Source organism: Mustela lutreola, chromosome 4, assembly GCF_030435805.1.
Source record: "Mustela lutreola isolate mMusLut2 chromosome 4, mMusLut2.pri, whole genome shotgun sequence".
Lineage (NCBI taxonomy): Eukaryota > Metazoa > Chordata > Mammalia > Carnivora > Mustelidae > Mustela > Mustela lutreola.
The window spans coordinates 26,009,099-26,019,991 of NC_081293.1; positions in this window are offsets into that span (position 1 = coordinate 26,009,099).

Sequence of the window (10,893 nt, forward strand, 5' to 3'; positions counted from 1 at the left end):
AAGCTCAAAGAATTCTGTTTAAATGATCACAATAGGCCGCTGCTATCAGATTTTAAAAATAAATGCGGCTTTACCATGAACCTGCTCCACCGAGAAAAGGCTGGCAGATCGATTTTTAGAAGAGATCAATTTTTACAGTGCTGGCAACTTGGTGGTGTGGGATGCTCGTGGGTGGAGAGGGCTCGCTGCTGGGAAGAACGCAGCAGAACTGTGTGTGATCGCTGGGGCCATGCCCAAGGGAGCGTCTCCCCGGCCGCTGGTGTCCTCTGCCTCTGAGGGCGGAGTGGAGCAGAAGGGCAAAATGAGCTTGTTTCCCCGAGCCGGAAGGACTCCCCGGCTTCAGCTTCAGGCGCAGGAAAGCAGGCCAGAGCCGCGCTGGGCTCCTGAATTGAACTCTGTTCTGGTGCCTGAGCTCAGGGGTTTTCCGAGTGTGAATAAGAGACTGTTCAGGGCTAGTGGGTCTCAGGAGGCCAGCTGCCTTCTCATCCTGGGAGGTGGCCCTTCCCCAACCCACCAAGGCATTGGAGCAGACCCAAGGGGCCACTCCAGCCCCTGGCCCTCCAGCCCCAGCTTATTTTTGGAGGTGGGGGTTGGGGGCGTGGAGAAGTTGTACAGAGGAGGCTGCAGCATGGCCAGCTTCAAAGACCGTCTGGGGTGAAAGCCATTCCCAACACCAGACAGGAAAAGGTGCCCTGGGGTTGCCATGGACAGACCAGTAAGGACTTGCAAAACAAAAGAGGGTGAGGTGTTTTTTTTTTTTTTTTTTTTTTTTTAAACCACTGAGCTTGCTGCTCCCTGCCGTCTCCTCCTCTGGCCTCCCCGGCTCACCCAGTTGCCTCTCGGGCTTTGAACAGAGGCAAACAGAACCACAAGGAGCCCGAAATCCCTCTTCTGTCGGGCTGGCAACGCGGTTCCAGCGCTTGAAGATGGTTTTTCCCTCCGAACAGCGCATCGGGGTTGTTACCTGAGGGGCAAAATGCTTGCTTTGAGCTCGGCAACTCGGAACACTGTGACAGGGAACTTTGACTCTGGCAGTGGACAGTCCGTGAAACATGCTTGTTCTTCCACCACCGGCTCGGGGAACTGTTTGAAAGAGCCGACCCCGGGTCCCCGCCAGCCCGCAGAAGCCACTTGCCCTCCTCTGATAACAGCCTCTGTGAAGGCTCAGATTGGCTTTGCAGCTAAAGACAGAGCCATTGCGGATGTCACAGGCTTTCATCTTCCCTCCGAGCCCCACTGAACCCTCCAGGGGCTCGTCGGGGTAGATGCGCGAAGCCCGAAAAATGCAGTTTGAAAGCTCCCGTTTGTGGAAAACAAAACGCTTCTGAAGTCCTCTCGGCCCTCCCCGCCCCGCCCCACCGCCGCGGCCGGGGACGGAGGATGGAATTGGAAGCCAGAGACGGGCACCCCCCGGTCCGGGCGTCCTCCCACCCGCAGCGGGGGCTCCGCGAGCGTCGCCGGGGCCCCGCGACGGCGGGACAGGCCCCCCCCTCGCGGCTCCCCGCGCCCAGCGCCCAGCGCCGCACACCCTTTCCCCTTCACTCTCCCTTGGTTACTATGGAAACAAGGGTGTCATTGATGTGGGCTGAGCCCGGGAACATGTCGGCGCACAGCTGAGAGTCAGCGATTGTGCCGGCGGGTAGAAATGTGCCGGGGTGCAAGGAGTGCGCGGCTCCCGAAGCTGCGGGAAGGACGCGGTCCTGCCCCCTCCCTCCCTCCGACTCCACTTCTCTCTCTCGGGCTTCTGACAAATGTCTTCATTCCCCTCTGGGCGAAAGCGGCGGCTATTTTTGTGCCGCTCCGGGCCCCACCCTCCCTGTCGGCCGCTCCTGATCCGGCCTGGCCTGGAGGGTGACACCATGTCACCCTCGCCAGGACGCGTCCCTTGATTCCCGTCAGAGTTTGCTTTGATTTCTCTTTCCTTCTCAGGGGCCAGTTCTTACTTCCTTTTATTTTTAGCTCTACGCTCCATGTGGTTTCAGGGTTCAGTCTGATCCATGGAAAGGTTCTTTTTTTATAGTCCCTTTTGAAAACGATAATCAAAGGAAGGGACGTGGTATTTGGTCATGTGGAAAATTCAATGTATAATTTAGACGTCTGTCAAAAATCTGACAAATAAAATGTAGCTGAGGCAAAGGCAGCCTGGAATGTGCTGTGTTCTTTGCCAGAGCTCGGAAAGGGCCTCGACTGTTTGTCCTTTCAGAGGTTAGCATTCCCCAAGGTGCTTCTTTCAGGAGGACAGGAGGCAAACACGGCCAAGAAGGATAAGGACAAGGCTTTAGGAAGCCCCTCCAACGCGGCAGGTGGTTTACGTCCAGTCTGCTTGGTACCGGGCAGCATGAGGCCCACTTTGCAGTTGAGAAGACTGAGGCCTGGTTTAAGGAGTTTGCCCAGCCTCACAGAACCTTCAGTGCGGGAGGGAGCTGGAGCCTTGGGTCTGAATGCTGCAGCAAGCTGTGTTGCCTCTGTGGGGCAAACACAGTCACGGCCCATTTCCCAGCAATCTTCCCCTACATGGCCCCCACTTGCCTTCTGAGTCCATACCAGCAGTGCTCCCTGGGGGTTCCTTGTGCCAGGTGTTGGGTGTTCCCTGTCCTCACAGCACTGCAACCACAGATTTTGTACCATCTTTTGCACAGAACAGAAAAAGGGACAAGACATCGGGAAGGGTCTGGCGAGGATACTTGCAATTACCTACAGAATACTGCATTTTCTTTTTAGGGAGGGCTCAGAGAGGGAAACAGAGTTGCCCAAAGTCACACAGTAGGTGACAGAGCAGGCTTCAAGTTCATTGTTCTGCCTCTGGAGCAGAAAAGCACATATTCTCCGTGGGCAGCCTAATTCCAGCAGCCTAGCTACACACCAGAATGGCTGGTCCCAAGGGTCCACCTTTAAAGGGAAGCTGTTGGCAGAAAAGAGGGGCGCAGGGCAGGAGGAGAGAGGGCTAGGGTTGCCAGATTAATGACAGGACATTCACTTAAACTTGAATTTCAGATAAACAGAGAACTGTTTTTTTTTTTAACACAAGTATATCTCATGCAATATTGGGGACAGGCTGGCTGTCCCCAATTTTTTTGTTGTTGTTGTTTAACTGAAATACAAATTCAAAAACTAACCTCAGTTTTTTACTTGTGTTGTTTTGCTAAATCTCACACCTCCATCTGGAACACCCTGCTCAAGAAAGGGACAGTGAGGTACAATTTAAAAGTCTGTTCTTTGGAGTCAGAGAGGCCCAAGGTTCAATCCTTGCCCATCATAAATCAGCTCTGTGATCTTGGGCAGGTTACTCTCTTGGAGTCCTGTTTCTTCATCTATGAAATGGGACTAAAATGGTAGGGAGATTTAAAAGATATATAATGTAAATAAAGTACTTAGACCTAGGGCAACAGCGAGCACAAAGGAGGGACACTCAGGGTGCCTGGGTGACTCAGTCAGCTAAGTGTCTGCCTTCGGCTCAGGTCATGGTCCCAGAGTTCTGGCATCGAGCCCCCAGTGGGCTCCCTGCTCAGAGGAAAGTATGCGTCTCCCTCTCCCTCTCCCTCTCCCTGCCACTCCCCCTGCTTATGCTTTCTCTCTCTGTCAAATAAATAAAAATCTTAAAAAAAAAAAAAAAATTAGGGGCACTCTGTGCCACAGTGTCTTATCTGTAAAATGAGGTAATATCATCCAGTTCTCCAGAGGGCTGGAGGAAGCTGTGCGTGTCCTGTGTACAGGAGGGGCTAAATCATTGGCAGTGATTAGAACAACTGGCAGAAATTCTGGAGTCCAGACCTTCCCAGGCCCCTTAGACCTTTGCCTTCCCTCCTCCCCTCCCGTGTAGCTCTGGAACTTTCAAGGCAACAAGCAAGAGGCCAACAGTCTCCCAAAGGTGCTGCCAGCACCCTTCGCTCTTGGGACTCCCAGGGCCACCCCGGCCACACCTCTTGCAATTAGATTTGTGAGTGGGAACAGGCTCTTGTTGGAGGCTCCTGATTGGCTCCAGGCAAAAACACAGTTTAGCACTCAGTCAAGCTGCATTTTAGGGCCTCTGTCTCTCTCCCCCTTCTCCCCTCTTAATTGCAATCTGTTCAGTAATTTCCTTTTCCAACACTGCAGAACACAGGGAAGCTGCAGCACCAGGAGTTGGGCAGGGAGGTGGGGGGAAGAGAGCTCCTGCTCCCTGTAGTGAATCTGCTGGTCCAGCGCTGTGACTCTGTGTGTGTTTGTGTGTGTGTGTGTGCGCCCAGAACCAGGCACTCACGCACATGTGGAGATAGGGCCAACCACGAGGCCCCTACCATCAGACCAGGGCAAGTGGCTAGCGGCCTCCCACTGGCACTGAGTATTTCACAGTTACCATCCTATTTAATCCTTATAACAACATTATTAACTGTAGGTATGACCACAGTTTGGGGACAGGGCTCACAGAATTGGAGTCACTTGCTCAAGATCACACCAGAAGAGCAGGACAGAAGCAGATTTGCACCCAGACCTATGTCGCTGCCAGCCCTGAGTAGGTACCATGACACAGGTATTCCTCGCTTTCCGAAAGTTCTGGTTTCGCCACTTCCCTGTTGCGAAAGACCGACATCAGTACCTGTTTTCACTAACTGAAAGAAATCTGAAGAGGATTTTCACTTTTGCAAAAAAAAAAAAAAGAAAGAAAGAAAGAAAAGTAAGCCCTTACCATACAAACTTAGGTCTTGCGTAAAAGCAAAGCGACGCAATGCGAACTTTGGAAAGCAGGGTCTACACTGCTTTACCCTGGTTCAGCTTGTGAAAGATTTCATAGGAAAGCTCTACTTTCAGAGAGCAGGGGAAGAGGGACCTGTACCTTTTCACCTTTTGGCTTCCAAGCTCAGAAAAGGAGCTGAGGAAGCCTCCTGCCCAAAGGAACATGGGGAGGTTTCTTTCCCCAGAGTGAACAGCAGTGTCCCAGGGACAAAAAGCCTTTGCTAAAGAAATAAAATATTAATGACAGAATTGCAGAGCTCAAGCTAAGTCAAGGAGGGGCAGAGTTTATGGTAGAACCCGCTCGAATACCTAAAGCTGAAAACGACAAGGGCGGGGAAGCAGCTTCACTATGCAAACTCCCAGCTGGGTTAGTTAGCCGCTAGCTCCTTCCAGTGGCCCTACAAGATGAAGTCCTCCCATCTTGTTTCCTAGTTGGGGAAACCAAGGCTCTCAATGGTGAGTCACTTGCCCAGGATCACACAATGAGCAGGGGCTTGTCTGGGATTCCCTCAGACTGGAAAGCCCGTTTTTTCTTCCGGATGCCCTCTCGACTAGACGCAGGCCCCTGAGCTGCTGGGAGTAGCAGAGGGTGAAGCCCTTGCTCACCCACCTTCCGGGAAACAGGGAGGTGCGCGAGAGGCCTACCTTCCTCTTTGTCACCCACCTCTTCCCCCTTGGAGTCCCAGAGGTGGCTGCTGCTCTGAAGGCGGCCGGCAGAGGGGGCAGGGGGGCCCAGCCCCACCCTGACAACAAAGGAAGAAGCTGGGGAGGCTGTTGCTCCTCGGGCCCTGGCCTGGGATCAGCAGGCCCCAGCCAGTGCCCTGGCCCGAAATGGGAGAGAGGGAGTGACCTCTCCCTCCTCAGACCACCAGCAGGAAGAAGGAAGGGCAGGCTGCCAACAGAGGCACTGGGACCCTGCCTTCCCATGGTTTCTCTCTGCCTTCTTAGCAGAATGCATGTTCCTGAGACTAGACAGGCCTGTCACTGGGCCCCTGCTGACTCATATGGGAGAGGATGGCCCACATCAGGGTGCAAGGCTTGGCACTAGCTGCGAGTCCCTCGGCTGAGTGCCCTTGTGTAGGGCAGGGGAGGCTCAGCTAAGCTTGGTGGCGGGGTCTATCGCACCAGCCAGACACCTCCCTGGGCCTGGCTTTGAACACTGGCCTCCTAATCCAGTCCCCTGTCCCAACTGGTTGACCTGCAGCCCAGCAGCCTCCGTTCCTTAGCCTTCCTCACTTCCGAGAGGAGAAATTGTTCCAAATTCTGGTGGCACACCCCCCCAAACCCATGCCCCCTTGGATTTTGTCTGGGGGCACCCAGCGTGCCTGATCTGGGGCTTTCAGTATGACTGGGGCTCCTCTGGGGGGGTCCAGGTGACAGGATCAAAACACTTTTCCTGCCTGGATGCCACACATGGCTTGGGGAGAGAAAGGGATAAGGAGCTCCGGTTTGTAAGCAACAGCCCATCCTGTAGCGGGGGTGGTGGGGGGCAGGGCACAACCCAGTCTAACTCTCCCTTCAATTCACCCAGCTCCTGGGGCTTCACCTTGACTGCCTGGACCCCTTTCCCTCCCTGAGACCTCCAGATCTACCAGAGCCGTGAGTTGGGAGGAAGAGAGAGGGAGGAAGGGGGAATTCAGAGGCTGGGACGCTGCTCCAGGCAGGGGGAGGCTTCTGCCCAGCTGCAGGGAGCCCCCCCTACCCCCAGAATGGGCACATCACCCCCTCCTGCCCGCCTGCCACCACTCCTGGAACAGTTGGGCCTAATGAACGCAAAGCAGGCAGGGCAGCTGTGAGCATTATCTGTATGCATGGGGGGGGGATATTCAGCCTCCCGTCCCACCCCACTCTGCAGCTGCTGCCGGCCCCCCATGCCAGGAGGGCCAGTGGGCACGAGCGCCCGGGCTGCTCCCGGGCCCTGGGCCTCCTCTCCTTCCCCCCCTCCCTCCCCGGCCCACGCCCACAGCCTTCACTTGACCCATTTTGGAGGCAGAAGTTTGTGTGTGTGTGAGAGCGAGCGAGAGCGCACACATCATCTCCCCAGTTGGTGCTTTTGATTTCCTCTGAAGTATCCTGATTGCGGACGTACAATGGCATCTTGCTGCCAGTGCTCCCTCAGCAGCTTCTGGCTCGGCGCCGCCTCCTCCCCGGGGCCCGGGGTTTTCTGCTGACTCCAGGGCCCACGGGCGGCGGGCAGGGGAGGAGAAGGCCTCATCCAGGCTTCCATTCCTTGGCAGAGCACTGGGACCTGGAGGCCCTTCCTGTCCTCGGGCGGTGGGTGGGGCCCAACCGGCACCCTGCAGCCCTGCCTACTCTTGCACTCAGACCCCCCTCTGCCTTCTGGGTGGCCATCTTGTCCCCCGCTGCCTCGCCCTCACCCTCTTGGCGCTCAGAGCCATTGTTCTAAAATGCAGTTCCCCTGCTCGAATGTCTTCGGGGGGCCATGGGGCTATGGGACTCAAGGCCAAACTGTTTATTCTGTCATTCAAGAGCCCTCTGATCTGACCCCAAACCTTTTCTACGGATCTATCACAGACGCTCTCACGGACCCTGAGCTTCACAGGAGCTGTCCTCCCTGTCCTGCAACCTAACCGCCCCTCGCCCCCACTCCAGAATTTTATTTCCTCACCTGGGCTCATAGTGCCCTTCTCTCTGGAGTGGCTGCCCCTCCTCTGGGCTTTTCTTACTCCTCTTTTAGGACACGATTCAAGTCCCATACGCCCAGGAAGATGGCCGGGTACCCTCTAGCCCACAGGGCTCCCCTGTGACATTTCTAGAGCCCTGAAAGCCTCGGCAGCCTTTTGCACTGCCCCCTTCCCTCCTGCCCTTTTGATTTCATTACTCACTGCTCTGCCCCTCACTCTTTCCAGCCACACACACACCCTTTGCTGTTCATCTGCCTCTGGTCTTTGCACTTGTTTCCCCCGCCCGGAACACTGCTGTTTATGATACCCTGAGACCTTGCCTCCTCACATTCTGAAATATTTTCTTTTCAAGATTTTATTTATTTGATCCCAGAACCCTGGGATCATGACCTGAGCTGAAGGCAGACGCTTAACTGGCTGAGCCCCCCAGGTGCCCACATTCTGAAATTTCTGCTTAATATCACCTTCTCAGTAAAGCCATCCCCAACTATCTCCCCATATAAAACTCCCATGTCCCTTTACCCTTCTGGCATGTCCTACCCCTGTCGCTCTGCTTTACTTGCCTTCACAGTTCTTATCACCAACTCACATTTAGTGATTTATTGTCATCTGTCCCTTACCCCACCCAGTTACCTGCTCCAAGCGGGCAGAGAGTTTGTCTGTTTTTGTTAACTGATGTGTCCCGAACATGGAAACGGTGCTGAGAATTAGAGGAACCTCAATAATTCTTTGTTGAATAAATAAATGAGCGAATGAATGAAACAGGTGATGTCCTAGGCTCTGGAAAATCAAAGATGACTAATATTTCATGTCCTCCAGGGACTCACAGGCTAGTTAGGACAGGTAAGCTCTGCCGCATGTAACCTGACATGTAAACTACATAGTCGGAATACAGTGTGAGAGTCCTAAGTGCATGGACAGGAGAGCGGTTGGTACACAGGAACAGAAGCATCCTGAGAGTCATCAATGCCCCAAAGTGGATGGTGCCAGCAACAAACCTAGCACTTTGCATGCACCATTTCATTCTCCTCGCATCCTCCTGGAGAGGGTAGGGAGGGGCACACAGCAGAGGCAAAACTCTTGAGTTGAGGTGTGCAATCCAGGCAGAGGGCTCAGGCTCAGCAGAACCACCAGGGCGTGGAAACACCCCGGCTGCTGGAGTACTGGTTCTGAGCCTGTGACCTGATGGGTAGAGCTTGGGTTGTTGCAGCTGCTGGGAGATGGCATTGGGTGTGGCTGCAAAGTTCCTCTTTGTTAGGCCCTGAGTTGTCCTTTTGCATCCAAACCCCCTCCCTGCTCAGTGACCTGCCCCAGACACAGATGTGGAGAGTGTCTAGTGACAACAACCATTTCACAAACAGCCTGACATCCATATGTCACATGACTCACTGCCTTTCCCCGCAACCCCCTACCCCCCAGCCCCCAGTGGACCAGAAGTCCGCACCATCCTTAATACTCAGGTCTTGGACACCTGCTCCTGCATTTCACTCTTTACCTGCAATTTTGTGCCACCACTAATACCCCGTTCTACAAGCTGTTGAAAACTCTGCCACGCACCACCCCAAGCTTCTCCTCCTTCTTGCCTCTGTGTAAATAATGAAAAATAATCTGTGGCACTGAGCAGATGGGTTCTTTCTCAAGAAAGACCCAATTATTGAAGATCTAGTGTAAGGGGAAGTCATAAATATCCCAGTTTGCTGCGGTTGAGAGGAATTAACCACACAGCAATTAAAGGAAACTGGTTGCCTATGGAGGAAACATGCAGACTTCCAGTGCGGAGATCAGGGGTAAGCCTCTTGCCAAGGCCCTGCATCATAAATGCCAGGGACAGGGGATTTTAGGGAAGAAGCCCTGGCCTCCTGAAGGCTTCCTCACTCAGTGGGTGTGATTCCCACATACGTATCATAGAGAATATGGTAGAGATCACAGCTCTATCCACCGGATTTCTATTTGTTATCTGTATGAGCTTTCCCAGCGGAAGCAGTGTCTTGAGGAATTCAAGCAGAGGGTGACTACATCTTGCTCTGGAATGGAAAGAGTCTTTGGAAAGAGTAGGGTGTTGGAGGAAGAGAAAAGCTGCAGGAGGAAGGTGGTATTTTTGAGGCCAGCCCACCTCCTGGTCCAGATCTATAACCTCTCACCTGATGGGCCCCTACTCCTGCTGTCTCTGCCCCACTCTCTGGTCTATGTCATTTCCTTTCAGCCTCCATGGACATTTTGGGAATATTAGCCCTGAATTCCAGGGCCTTGCCCAGAGTATAGGGAAGGGGAAATCGGAGAGTGTTCTCAATTTCCTTCCTTGCCCTTTAACTCAAAGAAACAGGACTCAGAGGGTTCTAGAACCAGTATGAGGAACCCAGGTTCTAGAGACCACTGTTTCTAAGGCACCTCCAAGGGAGAGTTTTTCAAAATCATACAGGGAGACCCCCTCACTGTAAAAGAGGGGCTAAATGTGGTGGGGTCTGTTCAGGGGCACCTGGGAATCAGTTTTCTACCTCCTTTTACCCCACAACTCCAGTAGGTCAACGTCCCCTTCCACAGGCCCTTTCTTTGTAGGCCTAGATCACCAGGCTGGGGAAGGACATAACCTAGACCCTCCATCTACCCACCCTGAATTTACAGGGCGGCAGAGGTGGGGTAAGGGAATCCCCCAGGGGGCCAGGTTCGATCTTGAAAGTGTGCCTTGGTTCTCCCCCACCCTCGGATGGGAGAAATTGAAGGTGTCTGAGGAAGTGGCCTAGTGACAACGACAGGGCCTTGAGTGGGTAGGTGTGAACAGGAATGGAGGAACCCAGAAGTGAGGTTAGAAGGTGGGGTCTCGCCTTGGGAGAGGGGCCGCGGCGCTGACTCCCACCGGGGTGCAGCTCCCAACTGCCCCACGGCCTGCCCTGGCCCACAGGGTGCCCTTTGAAGCCAGGAGGGGGCTTTGATCTGGGGTCTACCCCTCTCAGCTGGCCCAGACAGATGCGCTGGGGGAGGGACTGGGGAGCCGACCACCCCGGCCTCGCCTTCCCTGCACCCTCCCTGCCACCACCCCCCCCCACACACCCGGACTGTTTCCGGCTGTTGCGGGGGCAGTCGACCCTCCCCTCCCCCACGCCTTGCAGCTGTTCCCCAGCTGCGCAGCCCCACCCTAAAGACAGCTGGGAGAGAGGCTGGGGACTGGGGGCGGGGAGCGGGGCGCAGCTGCTGGGCCCGGGCTGGGACGCGGAGGGCAGCGACATGAAAGAGCTCGGGCGGCGCGGGTGGCGGGCGGAGGAAACCCCCCGGCGGTCGCCTCCCCGGGGGCTGCGCACATCTGGGCCACAGCAGCCGACCTCCATCGGTGGGGTGGGGAAGAGGCCCTCCTGACACCCAGCCCTTCCCGGAAAGGGGAGGAGTGACGGCCTCTCAGGGAAGGCAGGAGGGCAGCGCCTGGGGTGTGAGAGCCGCTATCTCAGCCCTTCGCGGGATGAGGCACAGGGTGTGGCTGTGGGTGCCCGGTGGTGTGGGAGTTTGCACACAGGGCGGGTTGCGGGGGGAGGGGAAGGCCCCC